This window comes from Vulpes lagopus, chromosome 11, assembly GCF_018345385.1.
Source record: "Vulpes lagopus strain Blue_001 chromosome 11, ASM1834538v1, whole genome shotgun sequence".
NCBI classification, from domain to species: domain Eukaryota; kingdom Metazoa; phylum Chordata; class Mammalia; order Carnivora; family Canidae; genus Vulpes; species Vulpes lagopus.
This window is the reverse complement of record NC_054834.1, coordinates 102539057-102565340: the sequence shown is the minus strand read 5'-3', so window position 1 is coordinate 102565340 and position 26284 is coordinate 102539057. Positions and strand designations below refer to the sequence as shown.

Sequence of the window (26284 nt, the reverse complement as noted above, 5' to 3'; positions counted from 1 at the left end):
TTTTGATAAGCATATTATTTAATATTGTTTCCTCGATTGAGGCAGAGGGGAAGAGCTTGATAAGTATTGAACTTCAGTTTGGGAAGATGAGAAAGTTCTGGAGATGAATGGTAATGACAGCTGCACAACAAGGTGAATGTATTTAATATCACTGAATTGTATGTTTTAAAATGGTTAAAATGGTAAATTTATGCATTTTATCACAATAAAAATTTTATTTTAAATTGCCTCCTCTAGACCTGAAGGGCTTTCCTGGCATACTTATAACATTACTTGATATTGTTTTCCTTGAAATAACTCTAAATCAAATATGAATATACAAATAAAAAGCGCATTAACAAAAAACATTGGTCAAACTTAATTCACTAAAATATTTAATAACCTAGTGTTGGGATTGAGAAGAAAAGCACTAAAGCATCAACTAGCAAGAATCAGAAGGATGATCTCTTTATTTTATTCCTATCTTGATGACCTTGTAGTTTAATATAATGGTTTCTAGCTTCGCTGAAAAGTTTAGAGATGACTTTTTATTGACTTTAGTCAAAGAAAGAGAAGATTATTCAATAAAGACCATAAACATTAAACTTCTGGTATTTGGAAGTTGTATTAGATTGAATTTCAGGTATTACGTGCAGAATAAAGTGCTTTTATTATGATCACTCCTCTTTCAACTCTATATATTTCCAGTTTAATGGCATAATAATAGTATGACTGGGATTTACCAGCCACAGTTATAAATATGTAACATTCATTTCTAGGTAATATATTACACTGTTCTTTTATGAAGAAGTAGTTGCCCTTGATGTAAAAATGGATATTTGATTTGAATAAATGATTCTGGAATTTATGTGATACTCTAAGTTATCCTGTCCTCTCAGATACTGGAATGCTTTTGTGAGATGTCAGAGTTGGATAAATAATAATTGTCTTCAAGAATCTTCAGTATATATGATGGTTATTTTAGAACCAGCTAAAAACCTTTGTGACATAAATACTTTAATTTTTTACCATACCTATTGCCCTAGCCATGATTTATTGAAAGCTGTCTAACCTAATAGCAAGCTATGTTTCCTTCTTAAAATACTGAAAACTGTCTTCATATATATAGATGGTTATCTGGTTAGCAAGTTCTTAATGATTTCATTTCTTACAGAGTTCAGCCGTACAATTCAAACATTTACAAATATTGTTTCAATGTACTGAGAAAGGAAAAGAGCACATAAATTCTTATGATTAGAATCATCTTAAAACCATAGCACTGGTAGAGATTTTACATTCTAATCTCCAATTGGACTGTAAAAAGCCAAAAGGTTTAGCTCACAGTCATGGCTAAATGGACACAGGTAGTAAGGTGTGCATGAATTTTACCCCCACAAAATCAGTTGTGCAAAAACACAGCTTGTATGTTTATTTTCATAAACAAAATTAAATCTGACCCCAAGGTGATGGGACCTTTAATTTCAGTTAACTGGGGACACCCCACCGTGAGGGCCATTTGCAAGTACCAGGTTCTTACACCAACTGGAACAGTGGGGGATGGGAACGCTGCTTTCATCCTTGGTTCTCATGGTCTGTGCTGTGACCCTCCTGTCTGTGCCTATGTTAAGCTTAAACATGGTTCTTTGACTATTTCTGTCCACATTTCCTTCTTCACAGGGTTAGAATAGGACCTCTAGATGGTCCCAGCACTGATAATATTACAATTCAAAATAAAATTTATACTTAACTTTTAAAAAAAGTATATGAGTTCCATTGGATTTCAGGTATATGTACAAGATGTATATGAAGAAGAAAACAGCTTCTCTGTATAGTTTTTTAAATGTAAACTTCTTAAAAAGTTCATTGTAGCTGAACTTATTTGGAAAGAGGGCCCTGGCTTAGTGGGCACCCTAAGGACATGCTCAGTCTACCTGTTAGATGGTTCAAAGCTTATTGAAAAGTAGTGAAGAGGGCCCTGTATATGAGAATATCTCCCAGTGAGTCGACATTTTTTCTTCCCGTCTGAATTTTTTCCTAACCACTCCATTAGGACATATTTTTTGACTTGTGTTTTCCAACAGGGTCAGTATAAATATAGAATTAATTGATTAAACTTTCTCAACAGTCCTTCTCTGGAAAGTGAGTTGGTCAGATACCCAGATGAAATGAGAGATGGCAATGCATCAAAGTTTTCCCAGTTTTCTCCATATCCTTGCCAAGAGTTAATGTTATTTGGTTTTTTTATTCTGGTCCTTCTAGTGGGTGTGCAGTTGTATCTTGTGGTTTGGATTTGCATTTCTCTGATGAGTATGATGTCAACATTTTTTTCATGTGTTTAGTGACTATTTGTATATTTTCCTTGGAGAAATATCTATTCAAATATTTTGCCCATTTTTAAATTGACATTTTTGTCTTCTTTATTATTGAGTTGTAAGAGTTCTTTATATATTCTAGGCACAGGTCCCTTATCAGATATGTGCTTTCTATTTTTTTATTTTTTTTTTTTAAAGATTTTATTTATTTATTCATGAGAGACACAGGGAGAGAGAGACAGACACAGGCAGAGGGAGAAGCAGGCTCCATGCAGGGAGCCCGACGTGGGACTCGATCCCGGAACAGGCCCTGAGCTGAAGGCAGCGCTAAACCGCTGAGCCACCTGGGCTGCCCAGATATGTGCTTTTTAAATATTTTCTCTCATTCTATAGGTTATCTTTTCACTTCCGTAGTGCTATCTTTTGAAGCACAATAAAAGAAAACTGATGAAGTCCAATTTATTTTTTTCTTTTATTGCTGATGCTTTTGGTCATATCTAAGAATCCTTTGTCAAATCCTAGATCATGAGAATTTATCCCTATGTTTTCTTTTAATAGTTATTTAGTGTTAGCTCTTACATTTAGGTCTTTGATACAGTTTATGTTAGCTTTTCATATGATGTAACCTGGTATTATTAATCTTACCTTTCATTCTCAAAAATGTTAGATGATACATAAGATGGTCACTCTAGTTAGAGATGAAGTAAATGAAATGGATTAAATCTCTCTGACCCATGATAATTAACTCCGTATAAAAAGCAAGAGTTATATAGCCCAAAGGAGATTTAAAGAAAACAATTAAAAGAAAAAAAAAAGAAAAAAAGAATGAGTCAAAGGTTAAGAAGATAGGCCAAAGCTCACAGATGTCTTCTTTCAAAAGTCTACAACTGCTGGACTTTAAAGCCCTGAAGTCCAATTCCTTTTCCATTCTTAGAATATTTTATTCAATTCCTGCTTTTAAAACAGTGTGGCTCTATGCCAACATGCTCTATTAACTTTGAAATATCAATTCATGGACAATTTTGTATTTTCTCTTAAGAATTTAAATACATATTTCACAAGTGAATTTTAAAACTTGCTGAAATTAATCACTGATATTTGCATAGTAATGTCAGTGATGTAAATCTAGGGTTTAAAAAAAGACATTAATGCAGCTAAACTGAGGGCTATTTCAAATTCTCTCTAGTCTGGCAACAGACTTGTTATCTCTTTACTCATTCTAAGGATACAAATTTAATTATTCTAATTGTATAATTCCTTTTAAATAAAGTACAGCAGTAAACTTTAGAACTGAAAAAAAAAATCTGCATGGGTATGAGTTCGTTATCCACTCAGCTTAGTTATGAGTTGATAATGATGTGTTGTAAACTCCTATATAGAATTTAATAATAACAATACTGAATTTAGATCTCTAAGAAATATTTTCTCATTTATCTCTCTTAACAATTGGACGTTTCTTTGAGTTTTAATACTCGAATATAGTATAGTAAGATATGTTAGCTTCTATATATGAATAAAATGAGTCCACCTATCATTGTGTTGATATTTTTACTCTTCATATATATTTGGGCCATTAGATGCTTTTTGGGATATTGATCTTAATAAGAAAAAAGAATATGTTTTTGTTTTTGACTCCACAAACTTGGGTTATTTGGGAATTCAGTATGTAGAATTCTTTTTCTGCCTTTTGGTATCTTATTATCCAAGGATTAATATTATAGTCAGACAAAAACTGGTTTCTTCATATTTGTTTGGCTTTGTCCCTTGGGGCTGAAAGAGGTGTAACAACCAAATATCTATTTACCAAGACAGGCAGTTATTGTTTTGTTGGTTCTGTCAATCTTTTTTGTACCTGTGATTATTTCATAAAAAGTATTTTGAATGTTGTTACATGCCTGTCAATTTCAAGAACAGCTCTGTGAAGCAGAACACAAACATAAAAAAACTTAGCTAGTGGAACTCTGGATTGTTTTTATTAGTTATCAAGCTCTGAAAACTTTGAAATTGTAAAGTGCTTTTAAATTATTCAATAAGCATCTCTGTATCAGAAATAATTCATCATTGTATTTTCATTCCATTTTCAAAATGAGTCAATTTATTTGGTCTATCAGACAACCAGTACGGATGGGAAGTCATAATTCATATTTCCCTATTGCTCATATACTTAGGGAACAGTGTTATTGAAAGCAAGAAATGGAGGGGGTACTTTTCCGCCTTCTTAATACAGTCATTCAGCATCCTAGCTGATGGTAAGCAGTGATTTACAAAAGGAATATGCAGGGTAGGTGGGATGAGAATCACTACAGAGGTGAGCCCCTCTTCCTTGTGGCAGCATGTGTCATCCTGTGGGTGTACCTTGGCAGAAACAAGATTAGAAACTATTGCTTTTAGGATAGTCTAATTAATATAGACCAAATAGTGCAGCTCTCCTGGAAAATATGGAAAAATTGTGCCTGACTAGAGGTGTCCTACGTCAGTGAATCTCAAACTTAAAAAGCCAAGTTCTGGTTCAGTATTCTCAGAGTCCAACACTACAGAACACTGTATTTTCTAACAAGCTCACAGGGAATGGATTGCTGCTGGTGCAGGAACCATACTGAGTAGCAAGGACTGTGTGGTTCAGGCTTGCAGTGGGCCCCGCAGGGTACAGGAATCAGAAGGTGAAAGAAAAGATCTCTCTTAGGAGGAGGCAGGTACTTACTCCTGTGAACAGAAGGGGCAAAGAGGCAACTCCAGTGAGCATGGATGGGGAGGCACTAAAGACATACTAAAAAGAAATATTTATTGTTGATCTGAAATTCAAATTTAACTGGACAGGCTATATTCTATCTGGTCCAACTAGACTGGTTGAAAATTCGGTACTTTTTGGTAATAGAGATATAGGACAGATGAGGAAAATACATTAACCTTGTATATAGAATGTAACATCCATCAGGGTGTACATTTTTGCATTTTTTATTATCTGGAGATTCCCCAGAATATAGGTCTGGGAATAGCGCTCAGGATATATTTATGGTATGTGTGAAGAAAGGTAAGTGAAGGTTAAAAATATTGTGGCATGTATAATGTTTAACATACAAAAGAACGGAACTAAGAGTTAGATATTTGTTCATAAAGATATTCTCTGTGTCTGATATTTTATTTTTTCAGCAGAACAGATCTTGAGCAAACTTCTCAAAAAAGTTCACTAGGGAAAATAAGGCACAAAGGAAGGCTAAGACTCTGAAAATGAATTTTTGAGTCACTAGGGTTTGAAAGTTCTATATCACTAGTTTACTAGAATTTCCAAGAGCAATTCTGAGGATTTTAACTGATTAATAACTTGAGGATTTAAATGTAGCACACATTGATGTGGTTTGGAATATATTTCTGAAAAAATAAACACTTCAGAGCTCATTTTTCACCAAAGGGAAATATGACAGGGGAGCTGATTGCTGGAACCTGGCCATAGCTTCCCTGCCAGCAAGGTGGGTGCAGGTGGAGTTTATCAGTTATCTTCATCTTGATCTAAATCAGCGCTGAGGGAACTGATTGGGTTTACTCCTATTTAAGCACCCTTGACACCACCACAATCTTGTTGGATTTCTTAAACTGATACTTGGGGTAGAAAAGGATATGATGAAGCACAAGAATAACAAGTACAACTGTCATTTGTTAAGGATTTACTGTGAGCAAGCATGCACCTGGTGGGAATCCATTTAATCTCATGAGAATCCTGTGAAGAAGGTATTATGACCCCCATTTTTCAGATGAAAAAATTGAGGCATACAAAGATGGAGTAACTTGACACAATAAGTGCCAAAAATAGGAATTGAAACTAGATCTCTTTTCCATTGTGCATCATTGCAAATCATCTTATCTCAAGAGTAACAGAAACTTACAGAATATATTGCCTTATTTTACCGATAGAATCATCATTGAAAATAATTACAAGTAGATCATATTACCACGAATCAAGCTTTGGACTTACGTGAAGTTCATAAACATCCTCTAACCAAAGTCATTAGTCTGGTGATTCAGTTCTAGTCTCATAGTTTCTCTCATCCTCTGCCTCCGTCAGGAGGGTGATACATTACCTCTGCATTTTCTCCTTATGCAGTCATCATTGTACTTGGGTCTGTCTGTTGGTGTCTGGGCAGGCAGCAGATGGTACATTCAAGTAGGCAACTGAGGGTTTAATGAAGGGAATATTTTCAAAGGTGTGGGCAGGGTTAAGAGAACAAATGGGAGAAAGAGAGAAGGACCAGGAACTAGCAACAGCTGGAATCAGTTACTGTCCCTTGACCCTGAAGCAGCAAGGAAAGGGAGCTGTTGCCAGGAGCCAGAGACAGGGGCAGGTACAGGAGAGGGACGACCAGCAGGCAAGGAGCTGCTATTTCCTGGGAAAGGTATGGCCAGTGTGTTGCCACCAGGAAGATGTAAAATCAAAGTCTAGGGTAAAAACGAAGAAGTAAACAAATGCCTGCCTTCCCTCTCTTCTTGCAGTCTAGTCTCTTGCTGGTGGCCAACATTAACTGAACTCAACCAGAAGCCAGAGGACAAGGGAGCCACTGATCTAGTCCACAAAGGTCAGTCTCCCAGGGCACAGAGCAGGGTGGAGAATGGGGAATATTGACTCTGGAAGGGCAGATGGAAAATACCCATTGTGTAGTGCCTTCCTGCCATGGTTGCGTAGCCCAACAAGGCTACTTTCCCTTCTCTTGCACCCTTGTTTTCCACATTCCTTTCCTTTTGTCTCCCAAGTTCTCTCTCTGGCAGATGTCCCCTCTCTGCTCTGCATGGAGGGCTGCTAGTTAGCCCTACTTCTTGCATTTAAGTGATGTTGTCAGTGCGGGGCCCCATTTTTATGGAGCTCATGGTGCTTTCCAAATCCATCTCCAGGTCTATGATGGACACGTTCTCCAGGGTAGATCTCCCTGGTCACCTGAATCCTTGGTTCTCTGATTTCACTTGGGAAGCCTCTCTTCCTTGTCCTGCCATTGGCAGTCTTCCTCCAGATGCTCCAGAGTTAACAGTTCTACAGGCATTTCCCTCCCATGGCTACCTTCCTAGGAAATCAAGTAGCCCTGTCTTCACAGTGTCTGATATCCCGTGGCATTCTGCCTCCAGGAGCAGCCAAGTGCGTAGTATTTATTACCCAGGAGAAACCACGACTCATTTGGTACAGCCTCAGAGCGCTGGCACTCAGAGAACACAGTCCAGCAACAAGAAAGGGTTTTTTTTTTTCTTCTCTTTTCTTTTTTGTTTTGTTTTGTTTTTACTTACTTTCCTTGAATATTCGGGAGAGGGTATATAAAACAGTATTCAGGAAATACCCTTTCCCTTGCCTCCATGAGTTTCCTCATCCTCCCTCAGCTCCTCCAGCAACTTTTCTCTCAAGCCCTCCCCTCCCCCTCCCCCGCCTCGAACCCACCTGTCTCCCTTCTTCCTCCTCTTGCCCCTTTCTTTCCTTTCTAGACCATGGAAGTCCCAGACAACATGCCTGGTGGCAGAACCTTTCTCTGAGGCAGAGAAGGGAAAGAAACTGAGTTGGTAGAGACGAGACCCTTAGTAGATAGAGGATGAGAAGGGCTGGGTGCATTTCTGCTTGAATAGGGTTTCCTCGCCAGCACGAGGATCATGATGGAGTAAGAACCACAGCACTAAAAGGTATCAAAAGACTTTTAAACTTAAAACAACTTGACAGTTGTGGATTACAGCCTCATGACCAAAGTCATTGCTATCTGTAGTTATTACAATGGCTGCCTTGCACTGCGTGCCTGCCCTGTGCCAGGCATTTTACCAAGGACTTAAATATATTCATCTCTAAACTTCAAACCAAATCTGTAACCTGGTTGGTGCCAACCTTACTTTACAAATGAAGAAATGGAAATGCAGAGCCATGATTTGAACGAATTATGACTCTAAAGCATGTACCCTTTTCATTAACAGGAGTAGTGTTAGTATAGTAGCTCCCAGCAGGTTGAACAAACACTTTCACCAGTCCTCTTGCCCACTATCGTGCAGGCAGCATTTTTAATCTCTACATAGACCCAGGGAGATAGTAGTGTTGTTAGGATGGGAGTGTTGAATGGATGGGAGTCAGAGAGATGTAGGCACCATGTTGGTCATACAGCTAGTACTCATCAGAATCACAACGTGAACCAGGCCTACTGGACTCCAGATGTGTTCTCTTAATCACTGACCTATTCTCCATTGATGCTTGTTTTATGATATTACATACTAGGAACATAGTGGTATTATTAATATAGTAGCTTATTTTGCAATTTCTAGTAACTCTATATGAGCAGAGGTGGGTATTTCTAAGGGTTGAGAAAGAATCAACATGACAGGACCTGCTGACGTATGGCTTGAAGCAGTGCAGGTCAGTTGGCGGATGCTGGGGTGGAGCAACATAGTCCATGACAATCATTCTGAAATAGAGTAATTTGGGGTTCATGAGATGAGTCAAGAGAATAGCAAACAGCAACTGACCTTGTGAGACAGAAACCAAGGAACAGATTATAATAGGCAGGTCCCTCAGATTGATGTTTACTTGTTAGCCCATCCTTTAAGAGTAATCCAGTAAGGGGTGCCTGGGTGGCTCAGTCGGTTAAGTGCCAGACTCCTGTTTTCAGCTCAGGTCTTGATCTCAGGGTTGTGAGTTCAAGCTCAGCATTGGGCCCCCATGCTGGGCATGGAGCCTACAAAAAAAAAAAAAAGCATAATCCATTAATAGTTATAATTCCTCAGAGGAATCTCTCTATAGTTTGGGTCATTCCCTTCATAATTGGCTCCCATTTAGTGCAGGACTTAATTCAAGCACTCATGGGAATTCTTGATAGTTCTCAACATGCCAATGATATTGGAGTGGGAAGTGAGAGAAGTATACTTTCAGTTTCAGCTGTACATTATAATGATTCAACAATTCTATGCATTATTCAGTGCTCATCGTGATGATTGTGCGCTCTCTCTCTCCCCCCCCCCTCTCTCTTTCTATATATAATATATACACCACACACCACATTTTCTTTATTCACTTATCTACTGATGGGCATTTTGGCTGCTTTCATAACTTGGCTCTTGCAGATAATGCTGCAATGCACATAGTGGTGTAAATACCTTTTTGAATTAGTGTTTTCATGTACAGTTTTATGGAAGACAAGTCCTTTTTTTAATTTTTTAATTAATTTTTATTGGTGTTCAATTTACCAACATACAGAAAAACACCCAGTGCTCATCCCGTCAAGTGTCCACCTCAGTGCCCGTCACCCATTCCCCTCCAACACCCGCCCTCCTCCCCTTCCACCACCCCTAGTTCGTTTCCCCGAGTTAGGAGTCTTCATGTTCTGTCTCCCTTCCTGATATTTCCCAACATTTCTTCTCCCTTCCTTTATATTCCCTTTCACTATTATTCATATTCCCCAAATGAATGAGAACATACACTGTTTGTCCTTCTCCGATTGACTTATTTCACTCAGCATAATACCCTCCAGTTCCATCCACGTTGAAGCAAATGGTGGGTATTTGTCGTTTCTAATTGCTGAGTAATATTCCATTGTATACATAAACCACATCTTCTTTATCCATTCATCTTTCGATGGACACCGAGGCTCCTTCCACAGTTTGGCTATTGTGGCCATTGCTGATAGAAACATCGGGGTGCAGGTGTCCCGACGTTTCATTGCATCTGAATCTTTGGGGTAAATCCCCAACAGTGCAATTGCTGGGTCGTAGGGCAGGTCTATTTTTAACTCTTTGAGGAACCTCCGCACCGTTTTCCAGAGTGGCTGCACCAGTTCACATTCCCACCAACAGTGTAAGAGGGTTCCCTTTTCTCCGCATCCTCTCCAACATTTGTTGTTTCCTGCCTTGTTAATATTCCCCATTCCCACTGGTGTGAGGTGGTATCTCATTGTGGTTTTGATTTGTATTTCCCTGATGGCAAGTGATGCAGAGCATTTTCTCATGTGCATGTTGGCCATGTCCATGTCTTCCTCTGTGAGATTTCTCTTCATGTCTTTTGCCCATTTCATGATTGGATTGTTTGTTTCTTTGGTGTTGAGTTTAATAAGTTCTTTATAAATTTTGGAAACTAGCCCTTTATCTGATATGTCATTTGCAAATATCTTCTCCCATTCTGTAGGTTGTCTTTTAGTTTTGTTGACTGTATCGTTTGCTGTGCAAAAGCTTCTTATCTTGATGAAGTCCCAATAGTTCATTTTTGCTTTTGTTTCTTTTGCCTTTGTGGATGTATCTTGCAAGAAGTTACTGTGGCCGAGTTCAAAGAGGGTGTTGCCTGTGTTCTCCTATGATTTTGATGGACTCTTGTCTCACATTTAGATCTCTCATCCATTTTGAGTTTATCTTTGTGTATGGTGAAAGAGAGTGGTCCAGTTTCATTCTTCTGCATGTGGATGTCCAATTTTCCCAGCACCATTTATTGAAGAGACTGTCTTTCTTCCAATGGATAGTCTTTCCTCCTTTATCGAATATTAGATGACCGTACATTTCAGGGTCCACTTCTGCGTTCTCTATTCTGTGCCATTGATCTATGTGTCTGTTTTTGTGCCAGTACCACACTGTGGAAGACAAGTCCTGACACTGAAATTAGCCTATACATTATGAAATGAATAAAATATGGTTATGTTTTGATAAAACAATACAAATTTTGGCTTGACTAGTCCGTTACCTCATGAGAGAATTGACAAAAACAATAAGTGAAATAATTCTCAGAAGCCCACAGATGAACTGTTGCATAGACTTCAGGTAATTTCCTAAGATGTATATTTTTAAACAAAATTTCAATTTTGTTAGATGAAAACTGCTCACTTTTAGCAGGTTAAGATAATTTTTAATGTTTAAATATTATATTTGTTGGGTGATTTCTACAATGACTACATGGACTGTTTTTCTTTCCAATTTTGGGGGAAGACAAGTTGAGAGGACTGTCCTTGTGGGATCAGGGAAAGTTTTCCTAAATCATACACTTAAAATATTGTCCTCTCTACCCTCCTAACATTCACATTCTTTACCTTCTGCTTCTACTGCTGAACTTTTACCCTGAAGAAGTTGAAACCCAGAGACACAAGAGTATAAAAGAGCGCTCAGTAGGACCAAATTCTGAACCTTCCTTTCCCCAAGCCAGTTTCTAATTTGAATCCTGCCTTTTCTAGGCTTTTGGTGTCATTTTTCTTAATTTCTATCTCATCTGAGGCACTGTGCCAAGCGCTCAGAATACACAAACCAGAGTACTCCAAAAGCTCACAGGAAGTTTTTTTTTTTCCCTTGAAGAAATGGCTCCCAGTGCAAACTGGTGCAGTCACTGTGGAAAACAACATGGAGGTTCCTTAAAAAGTAAAAAAAAAAAAAAAAAAAAAAAAATAGAACTACCCTACAATCCAGCCATTTCACTATTAGGTATTTACCCAAGGATACAAAGATACTAATTCAAAGGGATACATGCACCCTGATGTTTATAGCAGCCTTATCTGCAAATTATGGAAGCAGCCCAAGTGTCCATCGACTGATGAATGGATATAGATGATGTGGTCTGTGTGTGTGTGTGTGTATATATATATACACACACATATATGTTATATTACATATGTATATTATATAATATATATAACATAATATATATTATATAATATTATATATATTCCATAATATATATACATATATAATATATGTATACATATATATATAATGGAATATTAGCCATCAAAAGAGAGAAATCTTGCCATTTGCAATGATGTGGATGGAACTAAAGAGTATTCTGCTAAGTGAAATAAGTCAGAAAAAGACAAATACCATGTGCTATCACTCATATGTGGAATTTAAGAAACAGAACATGTAAGAAAAGGGAAAAATAAAAGAGGCAATCCAAGAAACAGACTCTTAACTGTAGAAAACAAACTGATGGTCACCAGAGGAGAAGAGGGTGGGGGGATGAGTGAAGTTGGTGGTGGGGATTAAGGGGTGACAAGGACTGGATGTCGTATGGAAGTGTTGTACACCCGAAACTAATATTTCACTGTATGTTAATTAACTGGCATTTAAATAAAAACTTTAAAAAAGTAAAAGTGGCTCCAAGACTACACCTCACTGACACTGTGGCTGCTTGTGAAAAATTCAGACTCCTAGGTTCCAGGGGAGGCCTGTGGAATCCAAACCTTGGCACCTGGGCAGGGAAGGGGAGGCCTGTCTTCCTAGAGCCATTGAGAGGAACCCCCACATGAACAGAACTGATGGTAACATGATGAGATGAAGGGAGCAGTCATGTAGGGAATGTGAAGAAGAGCTGGCCTTGACTCCTTTCGGGCTCTTAGAAGGCAGCAGACACAGCCTTCTGCTGGCCTTTAATGCCAGCTGATGTAGAACATACCTACATGCTGATGGTGTGTGTGGTTCACCCTGGTTATCTGCATTTGGTTGGAATCTACTGGACCTATTTCTGGCTAACTATAGTTGTTTGCTGTTCAGAAAACATGTAGTGTTTAACGTCAGAGGATTAAATGAGGTGTTAGCTCTACAGGCGAAGCCTAGCACTTTAAATTGATTCATTTCTAGGTAGTATAAAATGGTGTTGTCCATACAGTCAAGATGACAGCAGTTACTACACTCAAATTATATAGTCCATGAATGCATATTGACTTCCATTTCTCCTTTTGCAAGATTATATAACTGTTGCACTTTTAATTAGGAAGGTGATGATGCTGATACCAAGAAATTCAATGCAATGAACTTTTTATTATTAGAGATAAAAATTAATCCTCAATTCCGTTGGCCTTTTAATTGTTTAACTGTGGAATCAGTCAAATGTGGAGGCTGAAGAAGCACCAAGGGATAATGTAATTGCAACTCTTCAAACAATTGTATCTGTCTGGAGAATGAAGATTGATGATCTGGAAAATAGATCTCATTGTTTCAGTAGTAGAATTACGGGCTTTGCCAGTGGCTATTAAAAGAGATTCTCTGGGAAACTTTTTTACCAAAAGAAAAAAAAATGATACTTGTGAGATGAAGAAAATTTAATTCAGACACTTTTCATTAAGCAAGGCCAGAAACTCCAATTCCCAAGTTCATAGTTGACGAGAGGCCCCAGAGCAGTAATTATCCATTTTTCAAGTTTCCTGATAGAAAGCTCTTCAATTAGATATAGACAAGGGAAAAATTATGGTAAAAGGAAGGGTATTTTGTCCTTTCTAAAGAGCACTAGGAAAATAGGGAGTATATAACAATGTTAAGAGATAATTATATTAAATGAGTTGAGCACTTTGAATTATCTTAAAAGATGTTAAATTACTTTCGGTATTGTTATCTCACTTAAAGTGCTTAAGATTTTAATTCAGAAAATAAACTGGCATTCAGTTTTCATTTGTGTTCCCTAAATTTTCAGAGATGGTATGTTGCCTTGGGCAGCCTCAGACATCTCTTGGGGAAATAGGTTATTCTGTGGATGAACTAGGCAGTGTTTTTTTGTTCAAAGTGCCAGTGAATGTTTGAAATGTGATTTGGTACATTTGTCATGCTGTTAGGAAGATTGATTTGTTGTCTCACTTGTTGATTCTATTATGTATGACCATCACTTTTTCCTACTTCCCTCATTCATATATGAGGTAGATGTGGATATAGATGATGGACTTGGGGGGAGGCTATGGGCAATCATGGATTAATAGAAGTAAGAGGAAATGTCTCCGGTCGTTTTCAACCACATAATGGTAGCACATGAATATTTTATTTTACCATTTAAAAGTGGAGGAAGCTTAGAAGGTGAATTGAAGTGACCTTAGTCTCTTCAGTTTTATTTATAATGTGGTGTTTCTTGTTATGTGCTGCCAAGCAGAGAGTGAAGATGTGACTGTTTACCTCACCAGGGTAAGTGGAAGCAGCTCTACAACCATGGTCCACCCACAAGCTGAACTCTGAGTTATGTATCTGTCCAGGGATTATTTCTAATCTGAGCACAGAGATGATACAGAACCTACATTTACAATGAAATAGTCACTGGCATTCTGCATGTTGTTTTTTTTTTTTTTTTTTTTTCTGTTAGTGGAGACCACTGCTCATGGACAGTGAATATAGATGGGAGGTTTCAGAAACCTAGGTCTTGAGAAACAGATTATATGTGCTCATTATTATTACTTGAAGGTTTTAAGGCCCATCTTTTAGAAACTTGAAAAAATTATTCTTTCTTATATCTCTAACAGTTCTTATTTTAATATTAAAAATAAGGCAGTGTCCTATGAGAATGGCACTCAAGGATGATGAAGTTAGGGAATCAGGGGGAATTGAAAGCAGATTTAAAAAAAAAAAAAGAAAAACAACCCTGGGCCTTAACATGGTTTGTTCAGGATGTTCAAGATAAAGTAGCCACATTTTAAAAAGAGATGAACATTAGTGTCTAAATGATAAAGTAATAAATGTGGTTCCATGGTAAACTGCTTCAAACATAAATACATGAAAAGAGAAGAGAAACTAAACCCCAGCAGCTGCCCCACCATGCTTTCCTACCATTCACAGGTAGCTTAACCACTGGTGCTTCCCATCTTGATTCTATGTGTGGCTGTGGAGGACATTAAAAAAAAAAAAAAAAGCACAAATGAGATGCTTTTATACCTACTATTTGGAAGGTACTTTAGTCCCACTTAATCATTTGGCATTATTGGTCTGTCTTATAAGTCATTAAAAGACATTCAAATAGAGAAAGATTCTGTATATGGGCTGCTGGATATATACAGCAGGATATATATGCTGGATGGCTGGATCCAAGAAGATGCTCTTCACCCCCTTAGGGATGATGTTCCTTCCTGATTAGGGTCTCTTAGCCGACAGTATATGCACTCTGGTCTCAGCTATGAACTTCAGGGACCCAAAGTACTGATTCCCCCTCACTGGGGCAGTGGAGTGAATAATACAAATAAATAACAAGATTGGGGACCTCTACCCAAGTGGGGGAGGGCTAGTGTTTTCTTCTTAGGCCAAGGGGGAATAAAAAGTCCGTGAAATTATCACACACCCGAGGGCTGAGAAGATTATACATCGGTGCCATAATCAGTCTAAAGTCTAGTAAATAGGTTTGTTCAGAGACAGAGTTCAACCACCGTGAGAAGGCAAAAAGCCTTTGGAATGTGGTAAATGAACACGGAAACTATTCTGAGATTTGGGATGAGAACATAAGGCATCAGAAGTAAGATATCAAAGAGATCCCTTCTTAAAATAAAAGGTGGTTACTTTGTAGTTACAACAAGAACAGTAGGAAATGGAAAGAAACCCAGAGAAAGTCACACAGATCCGACAAATCACGGTAGCCCTGCACTTGGAAATGGGAAGCAGGGAGAGCATCAAATAAAACAGGGCAGAAATTCAGAAATTATGTTCTGAATCTGCTTAAAGGGAGTAGGGTCACAAAAGGGGGAAGAAGATGGGGAAGTGGATACTATAATAGGCAAAGTCAGGTCCTGCTGATGCAGGAAAAATGTGTCAAAAAAGAACTGCTCCTGCTGTCACTGAAGTATTAAAAAGTCACAGGAGCCTCAGCATAATGTCTTCTTTTGTTTGACCCTGTCACATGCCTACATATCCTTCCACAGCCTCACAGACGAAAGGTGGCTGGTTGAGGAAAGAATTTGAATATTATTTGTTTTGTCTGGCCAGATATCATCTTAGCAGTTCATTTACACTGCTGCTTGTAATGGCTCCAAAGTGAATATGAATATGCCACGGGTAATTTAATATTTTTTTTTTTTACTATTTGACATTTATGCTACTGTAAGTTTTTACTATTATAAATTATACTACAGCAAATAGCCTTGTAGGCAGATCTTTGTCATTAGTTGTTTCCTTTGAAAGATTGCTATAAAGTGAGTACAGAGCCTTAGAAATGCCCCTTTTAGCTAAGACTGCTTGCCAAACTTTCTTCCGTAGAATTTGTACCAGTGTATACCACCACCACCACCAACGAAACACCAACCAGTTCCCCCGTTTGAGGGTGAGACTCCTCGCACATCATCAGTTTTATAAACCTCTGAATTATGTTTCTCTAATAGTGCAGATAATGTCAATTAGGTCGTATGAGCTCTTTTTCCTGGTACCCGCTGTGATCAAAGGTATGTAATTTTAAAATACCTGGTAGAAGTTAGAGCTGCATTCTATAGTGATCAAAGAATACATAAGCTATCCAGAGTGATCATACTCATTATTTTACCAGCACAGTGTTCTAACCTATTTCTGTAACTGCAGTCTAAAATATTCCTTTCATCCTCCTAATTTGGATAACCCATCGAAAGGAAACTAATAATTCTTCCTTCCTCTAAAACTAGAAAAATCAACTGGAGAACTTCAGAATATACGGTCCCTGGACAACTCAGTCCTATTGCTAATTTTAAAAGAGCGCCCAAAACAGAATCCACATTTGAAATAGATTGCTGTAGTTAAGAAGGGATGAAGCACAGTTCACACACATTACTTGGTGTGGAGAAATCTATATAAAAAAGTGGAAAGTGTTGTCCTTCTGTAATTGACCTCTATAAATGCATTTATTTTTAAAAGAGGTTTAGGAGAAAATGGCAATGGCAGTTTTCAAGACTCAGAGTGGGTTTGGTCAGAATCAAATAAAAAACTCAGCTGTTTGAATCAGGATCATTTATTTTAGCTACATATTATTTTAAATGGCTACATGGATAGTATAAACAGCAACAATCTAGAGATCAGGAATAAAAGTCTTAAATTGAACTCTGTCACTTTCTAGATGTGTGAACTTAGGGAACAAAATCTGAGTCTCAGTTTATACATCTGTTTTTTAAAAATAACCCTCTTATTGCCTGTTGTCTCTCAAACGGTTGTTACAAATAATCGAGATAAATGGATGTGAAAATCTGCAAACTGCTATATACTTGTAATGCTGCTTGCTACTTTTAATAACTATAACCATGTATTTTTCCCCAAGACCTTGAGATCTTGGATTTAAATATTTAACATGCAAATGTGAAAAATAGGGTAGGGATAGATAAAAGAAGAAAATCGATAAAAGATGGATATTCCAAATAAAATGTTTTGAAATAGAACACAGCTCAGAAAAGTTCATAAATCATAAGTATTTGCCTTAATTAATTATGATGAAGTTATTACACCTAAGTAGCTACTACTGAGGTTAAGAAATAGAACATTACCAGCAACCCAGAAGGCCTCCTTGTGACGCGTCTTAAGCGAAAGACTACTGCCCTCCTTCCCGAAGATAACCAACATCCTAAATCAAATGTCATACTTCAGTTTTGCTTGTTTTTTAATATCATAAATGGAGTTTTACAATATGTATTTTTGTATCGAGTTTCTTTTGAGATGTTGCATAGAGCTGTATTTGTTACCCTTATTACTGAATAGTATTCCATATTCCAGATATACCATAATTATCTATTGAGAAATGTGAGTTGTTTCTAGTTTGAAATTATTACAAATAATGCATATATCCAACATAATATATACTTCCTATATATATATCACCACATGTATGTACACACACACACACACACACACACATCCTAGGTGTAGAATTACTTGATCCAAAGGTATACATATGTTCTGCAATGAGATTTCTTCAAAAGTTTTTCCAGATTGAAAAATTCATAGTTTTCCAATGAAAACTATGAGAGTCCTAGTTTTCCCATATCCTCGCCAACACTTGGTACTGTTAAATTTTTTTTTTTTTTTTTTAGTCACTTTCATGGGAATATCGCGGCATCTTATTTTGGTTTTAATTTGTGTTTTCCTGATTACTATTGAGATTGAGAGCCTTTTAATAATTTCATAAAAATTTGAATACCTCCTTTTATGAAGTACCTATTTAAGTCTCTTGCCTATTTTCTATTGGTTTGTCTATATTTTTTTAATGTTGTGTAGAAGTTGTTTATTCTGAATGTGAGTCCTTTGTCAGATTTATGAATTGCAAATATCTCACAGTCTGTGGGTTGGCTTTTTAAGTTCTTAATGGTGTTACGGTAGTAAGTGGAAGACCCTAATTTCACACAATCCAGTTTGTTAATCTCTTCTTTTGTGGTTAAGACTTTTTATTTATATTTAAATTATCCTTGCCTACCACAAGGACCTGAATATATTCTTGTTTAGAGTGTTACAGAAATTTTGTTTGGCCTTTCATATCTAGAGCTACAGGTCATCTAGGATTAAGTTTTATGTATGGTGTGAAGTGGGGTTTGGGACTCAGCATTGGTTTGTTTGTTTGTTTTCTTCCCTCATGTGCAATACAGTGGATTCAGAACCATTTATTTAAAAGGCAGGGCTTTCCCCCACTGTTCTGCTACCAAAAATTCAGTGTCTATATATGTACTGGATTATCATAACTATTTGTTTCATTGTTATATTTGTTTAACCCAATACTAATACCATACTGACTTAATTACTATGACTTTATAGTAAGTGTTGTGATTACTTGTGCTCTTCCTCCCACCTTTTTTTTATCTAAGTTTGTCTAATCTATTCTTTGTCCATTGTATTTCCATATAAATTTTAGAATAAAATCATCTGCTAAAAAAAGAAAATTCTGAAATTATAGTAGATTGCATAAAATTTATAGATCAATTTGAGAGAAATGACATCTTTACAATATTGAGTTTCTCCAGTCTACTAGTGTGGTATGCCCATGTTATTTGGATTTTCATTTTTTGGGGGGGGTCATTTTAATAATGTTTTATAGTATTCTATACAGAAGTCTTGCATATCATTCTTGAAATTTATTCCCAGGTATTTCATGTTTAAGCTGTTGTGCATAGTTTAATTCTTTTAATTTCATTTTCCAACTGTTTTATAGACAGTTGAGTTGATATTATTGACTTTTTATTTAGCATCCTTGCTGAACTTGCTTTATATATTTATTTGTCTGAAATCCTTGAGATTTTTATACATACACTGATCACATCATCAGCTAATAATTACAGCTTCATATTTTTGTTCCCAGTCTTAGAACATTTTTTTCCTTGTCTCATTGCTGTAGGTAGAATTTTCAATGATATGGTATTTTTTTTTTAATTTTTATTTATTTATGATAGTCACACAGAGAGAGAGAGAGAGAGAGAGAGGCAGAGACACAGGCAGAGGGAGAAGCAGGCTCCATGCACCGGGAGCCCGACGTGGGATTCGATCCCGGGTCTCCAGGATCGCGCCCTGGGCCAAAGGCAGGCGCCAAACCGCTGCGCCACCCAGGGATCCCAGTGATATGGTATTAATTAGAAGTATAAAGTACATTTTTGTCTCACTGCCAATCTCAAAGAGAATTTTTTCAATTTTTAACCATTAATTATGAGATCTACCTTAGGAATTTTGTAGATAAACTTTTTCATTTTCCCCCCACATTTATTGAGATGTAGAGGTATTTGGCAAATAAGAATTGTATATATTTGGGATGCCTGGGTGGCTCTGTGGTTGAGCATCTGCCTTTGGCTCAGGGAATGATCCTCGGGTCCTGAGATCGAGTCCCACATCGGGCTCCCTGCAGGGAGCCTGCTTCTCCCTCTGCCTATGTCTCTGCCTCTCTCTCTCTCTCTCTGGGTCTCTCATGAATAAATAAATAAGATCTTTTAAAAAATTGTATATATTTAAGGTATACGATGTGATGGTTTGATATGCATACACATTATGAAATGATGACCACAATTATTTTATTAACACATCCATCATCTCTCATAGTTAGCTTTTTTGTTACAGTGGTGCAGGTGAGAACACAACAAATTTCAAGGATACAATACAGTATTACTAACTAGACTCACATTTATTCCCCCCCCAAAAAATATTATAACTGAAAACTTAAAACTGAAAGTTTGTAGCCTTTGACCAATATCTCCCTATTTTCCCCACACCACCCTCTCTCAATCACCACTCTATCCTCTGGTTCTATGAGTTCAACTTTTTTAGGTACCACCTATAAATTAGGTCATATAGTGTTTGTCTTTCTCTGCCTTATTTCACTTAAACATTAATGTTCCCTGAGAATATCCATGTTGTCACAGAAATTTCCTTCTTTGTAGAGGTGAATGATACTCCATATATATTTTTTTTTCTTTATCCATGGATATGTGGAGATATATATCACATTTTCTTTATCCATTCATCCTTTGGCAGGCACATAAGGTTGTTTCTATAACTTGACTATTGTGAATAATGTGGCAATGAACATGAGAGTGCAAATATCTCTTTGAGATATTGATTTCATTTCCTTTGGATATATCCCCAGCAGTGGGATTGCTGAATCATATAGTAAGTTTTATTTTTAATTTTCTATGAAACCTTCCTATACTGTTTTCCATAATGGTTGTACCAATTTACATCCTCACCAACAGTCTACATAGGTTCCCTTTTCTTACACTATTGCCAACACTTGTTATCTTTTGTCTTTTTGATACCTCATTGTGGGTTTGATAGGCATTTCCCTAATGATTAGTAATGTTGAGTTCCTTTGCATCTACCTGTTGGCCGTTTGTATGTTTTCTTTGGAAAAATGTCTATTCAGCTCCTTTACTCATTTTTAAATCAGGTGGGATTTTTGCTATTGAGTTCTATGAATTTCTTGTACTTTTGGATAGCAACCCCATATCAGATATTTGGTTTGCAAATATTTTCTCCCATTTCGTAGATTGCCTTTTCATCTTGTCGATCATTTCCTTTGCTGTGTAGATTTTTGGTTTGATATAGTACCACTTGTTTATTTTTGCTTTTGGTGTCACCCAAAAAATTGCTTCCAAGAACAACATCAAGGAGTTCTTTCCCTGTGTTTTCTTTTAGGAGTTTTACAGTTTTAGGTCTTACATTTAAGTCTTTAATCCATTTGGAGTTAATTTTTGTATATGGTGTAAGATAATGATACAGTTTCATTCTTTTGCATGTGAGCATCCAGTTTTCCCAATACATTTATTGGAGAGATTGCTCTTTTCTTGTTGTGTATTCTTGACACCTTTGTCATAGATTATTTGACTCTATATGTTTGAGTTTATTTCTGGGCTCTTTGTTCTGTTTCATTGGTCTATTTATCTGTTTTTGTGCAGGTACCATACTATTTTAATTAAAGATACCTTTTTTCAAATTAAGGAAATTTCATTTTATTGATAGTTTACTAAGATCCTTTGATCAATAATAGAGTTTTATTTTTTTAAATACTTCTTCTACACTTGTTGAGATGGTTGCATGATTTTTCTCCTGTTAAAGTGGTAAGAATTAGATTGATTTTAGAATCTTTAACCAACTTTGCATTCCTAGAATAAAAAGCACAACTTTTTTTATCAAAAGTAAATGGAATAAATTTAAAATTATTCCAGAGTTAAAAGATTTTTTTAAAAAAAGTGAGAAAGGAGGTAGAGCCATTTCTTATCAGCCAGGATTAATTATAATCAAAATTCACTGTAAACAAAATTAAGGCAAAATAAAGAGAAATCAGGAATCAGGCTTAGATTTATAGGATAGCCAAAAGCAGTAATAAGAACTATACACTGTCAAGGCAGAAGTTCAAAATCAATTGGTAAGCCATGATTAATGCTGGATACATAAGGAAATGTAAGAACAAATTTTGTTTCAACAAGTACAAGAAGATACTTCTAATCTGGCAAACTCAGTAAGAAGACTGAGTTCCTTATTCTCTGTCAGCAACAGTGAGAAACCCTGTCCTAACTTGACCCTGGCTCACAGACATCCTTGGATTGGTTTCTGGCTTTTCTTCAGGCACAGGGCACGGTTTCAGATAATCATTCTGAGCTTCTAGCAAACTTTTAAGCCTTCTTCAATTTCATTTCCTGTTAGCAGTTGCTGCTGCTGTTATTATTATTGTTTCAGCAAAGAAGAACCACAGAACGGCCTACAGGAGATTCTTATTCTCTAGACTCTTGGAGAGTTATTGTTTCAAGTTGAGTCATCTTCCACCCACAAAGATTTCCACTCAGTTATGCATTCAAAAGTGCTATTGAATACAGGAATGTTTAACCAATAGGTGCTTAAATTGATCCTATAATGGCCCATTAATGCCCACAGGTGTAAACATGCAGAAGTTATTAGTAAGCATCTTTGGGGGCAAAACACATTGCTGCGTTGCTTTTAATCATTTATTGGACTGTCCCTCTCATTGTCCCTCTCTCTTCCTTTCTCCTTTTCTGTCTCTCCCTTCTTCACTCTCTTCCTCCTTTCTTTCTTTTACTTCCCCTTCCTAGCAGATATGTGAGCACCTGTTAACTGTAGCAAAGTATTGGGAATACGAGGAAGTGGAAAGCATATTTCCAAGCCTTAAGAATTTATCATCTAGTTGTGGGGGCATAGGGTAAATTCAAATTAATAAATATTTATATACAGTGCTGTCAAAGTTCAAAATTAGGTGGAAATGTATAGACAATAAGTCCTAGTTCAATATAAGGAAAAATCTCTGTGGAAGTTGAGAGTTCCTAAACAAACAAACAAACAAACAAACAAGCCACCCATAACCTGAACTACATGAAGACTGTATATAAATGAGAATCCTAGGGGTGCCTGGGTGACTCCCCTGGTTCAGCATCTGCCTTTGGCTCAGGTCATGATCCCTGGGTCCTGGGATTGATCCCCACATCAGGCTCCCTGCTCATGGCGGGGGGGCCTGCTTCTCCCTCTCCCTCTGCCCCTTATCCCTCCCCTGTTTCGTCTCCCCACTGCTTGTGTCTGTGCGTACTCACTCGCTCACTCTCTCTCTTTCTCAATAAATAAAATCTTTAAAAAATAAAGTAGTTTGCAAAGACATGTATCAGTTGGGATTAATGTCATCTACAATGACAGGAAAACAAAACAAAACAGTGGCTTAAGAAAAATAAATGCTTTTCTTGCTCATGTAAACATATTTTGTTGACCATCCATGCTTGGTGTGGTATTCCACGGTGTCAGGGAACCAGGCTTCCACTCTCTTTAACTCTGACATCCGTATCATGTGGCTTGCACCTCTACATCCTGTGCTGCTTCTTGGGCATGTCATTACATCTACTTCCCAGGCATCAGGAAGAAAGAAGTCAGGTGGCTTCCTCTCCCTTTAAGGAAATACCCAAAAGTTTCACTTAGCCTTAATTTTATCTCATGGCTGCTCCTAGCTGCAAGAGAAACTGGAAAATGTAGACTTTATTCCAGGTAGCTGTGTATTTATAGTCCTAGGCACAGGAATATAGGCATGAGGAGTGCAGCATAAGCATGAGGAGGAGGAGGGACTGAAACAGATGCTTTTTGTATCTCAGGTATCCAACACTGGAAAAGAATCTGCCCAAGAGTGGAGGAATGTATATATTTATTGCTGTTAAAAGAAAACACTAATAAGACTTAATTTGACTTCAACTATGAAACTGCTGATTGTTGTTTCCTTTTTTGCTTATGGCTTCTTGGTAGAAAAAAAAAAAACAACCCAAACTGTCCATACTGTAGGATATTAATTTTGAACTCTTTCTAGGTCGTTCCAGTGATATGTATCTGGTTAGACATTGCAGAATGCAACAACTGAGCATACTTTACTGGGAGGAATACTTCTTGAACTAAAATTTCAGAAAATAAAGCAATTTAAAAAAAAAATCTCAAACTGCATTTAGAAGGTCCTATGAACTGAAGTGGAAAAAATGAATCTCATTGGGTCAGTCCATCTGGATTTTGTTTGACTAGAAGAGAGGCTTAACAGATAAATTAAGGTACCAAGCACACTGTGGATTGCTCCCCATTTGCAGTAAAAGGCCTGGCTCAGCTTTTCCCCCATTCAACTTTTATCCAAGTCACATGTAGGCAATTAGTAGATTTTCTGTTCAAACAAAAATGTTTATTTGCTTTTCTAATTTACCATTGTGACACTGGAACTCTGATTGAAAGCGTTTTAACTTTTATAGTAAACAGTAAAAAATCCTCATAAAGCTCTCACAAAACTTCAGGAGTTAAGATCTATTCCTTATGAATGTCTGCATTGTGATATTTGTGTTGCCAATTATTTTATCTAGAATCGTTCCCTTAACTCCATTTCCTGTTTTTTTTTTTTCAAGAGCACTTTGCAGAGGACATGTTTTTAATAGGCTATAATCATCACATGGGCAACAGGGATCTTGGCAAGTAGCTATTAACAGTATAGACAGAAACTTGGAGTGTGATGGTTTTAGACTTCCTGAGCTTCTTGATGCTATTTTAATGCACTAAGAGTATAAACTAAAATTAGATCCTGCTGACTGTTACCAGAGTGAAGTGCGTGCCTCTTTTGCAGACAATGCTAGATTTAGTCGCTATGTATTTCTGTCAAGCTGGGAGTGCAGTTTACAGCTCTCATCCCTTCTAAGCATTTAGTAACTCTACGTGCGTACTTAATAATTGCTCTGAATTGCACCTGTTTATTTAAATTTTGTTGTCCCTAAAGCAGTTACTGACACCGTGTTGTTTTTCTTACGGATCGTTACATTATCTTCATAAACCTGACATTATACTTATGCTTGTAATTTCTGATAGGAAGTCTGTGTTACTCCCTGAGTAGTTCTCCAGACCACAGTTTCTCAGCCTGGTACTATGGCATTTGGGGTCAGACAGTTGTTTGTTATGAGGGGCTATCCTGTATGTGCATTGTAGGAGCGTAGCAGCACCCCTGGCCTCTATGCGTTAGATGCCAATAGCCCTTCCCTCTGGCCCAGTTGTAACAACCAAAAATGTTTTATTTGAATGCCACCTGTGGAGCAAAATCACCCTCAGTGGAAGACAACTACTCTGATCTGTCCACCGCTCACCATCTCCTTCACTCCAGCCCTAGTCCGGGCTGCTGTCATCTCTCAGCAAACCACTTCAAGAGTTTTCTGCTGCATCGTCCTGCATACGCCCCAGCTGCTCTCCAGTTCATTCTTCACGTTGTAGCCAGAGTGCTTTCCAAAACCGAGACCTCGTCATGTTGCTCCCAGTGACCTAGGACAAAGATAGAACTCTTAAAAATAGCCTCTAGCATTCATCCTAGTTGGACCTGGAGTATGCCTTGGCTTCATCTCAACCCAATTTCTCTTGCCAGTTCAGGCTTTTCTGTGTGCCCTTCCTCCTCCTGCTGTGGCCTTGCTCTACGCCTCTCTGTCCACCTGACCAGCTTGCACTCACTCTTCAGGTCTGGCTCCAGTCTAGCTTCATGCTGCCAGGGTATTCTTATCTAATGACTAAGGACCAAGTCAGATTGACCTGCTATAGTTAATTCTAGGCCAATTGGACTAATGTCAATCACCCAAAAGCCAGTTTACCAAGGAGCCAAATTACTAAACTTAGTCACTAAAATACAGATTTAAGAAACCGTTGTTTTTCGTTTTTATGATTTATAGTTTCCTACTATTAGTTTCACATGGGTTGGGTTTAGAGAGCTATGAGGGCTGTAAAGAATCAGTATTTGTGGATTCTGGGGTCTTCAGACTCTCTCTCTGTCCCTATGAGCCCTTTCAGTTCAGATTTGCCTCCCTGAGACTAGCAGACCAGCCCACCAGTGTGCTGGCCTGTGTCTCCATCTTTCCTCAAGTAGGCAGTTGGAGTCAGAATTGAATTAAACATTTCTTAAACTGCAGTCACGACAACACATTAAAAGTGGAAATCTTCCAAATCTAGGAAAGTATCCCATACGATCTGTATTGCTTCAAAGTTTGTAAGTAAAGAAACAAAATTTGGTGAAATGTTGAAATTAATAAATTCACTGTTTCTTATTTGGGATTATAATGAACAGTTTCTAAAATTTCTAAAAATTGACAAAATTGGTAATGACTTTAAAAAGGTTAAATAAGTTTCAGCATCAAGCAAATATCTCCAATAGGAAATTTGGGTTATATTTATAAGATGAATGTATCTACAATAAGACCGGAGTAACTTGTTGCCTCTTAACTTTTGACAAACTAAATATTCTTTAAAAGGGTTTTAAGGGACACCTGGGTGGCTCAGCCAGTTGAGCATCAGACTCGATTTCAGCTCAGGTCACCATCTCCAGGTTGTGGAATCACACGTGGCTTGTGTTAGCTACAAGCTCCGGT

The 26284-nt window shown here is 37.4% G+C and overlaps 1 protein-coding gene across 4 annotated transcripts in view; it reads left to right on the top strand.

Annotated features, from left to right (window-relative positions):
* ZNF385B (zinc finger protein 385B) overlaps nt 1-26284 on the top strand; it is a 369586-nt gene that overhangs the window by 141167 nt on the left and 202135 nt on the right. Inside the window, exon 2 of one of the 4 annotated variants that reach the window (XM_041721861.1) lies at nt 6777-6859. The exons of the other annotated variants lie outside the window; for them this stretch is intronic. The gene's annotated coding sequence lies outside the window, so the exon portion shown is untranslated. The remainder of the gene's footprint in view (nt 1-6776; nt 6860-26284) is intronic. 4 annotated transcript variants of the gene reach the window in all.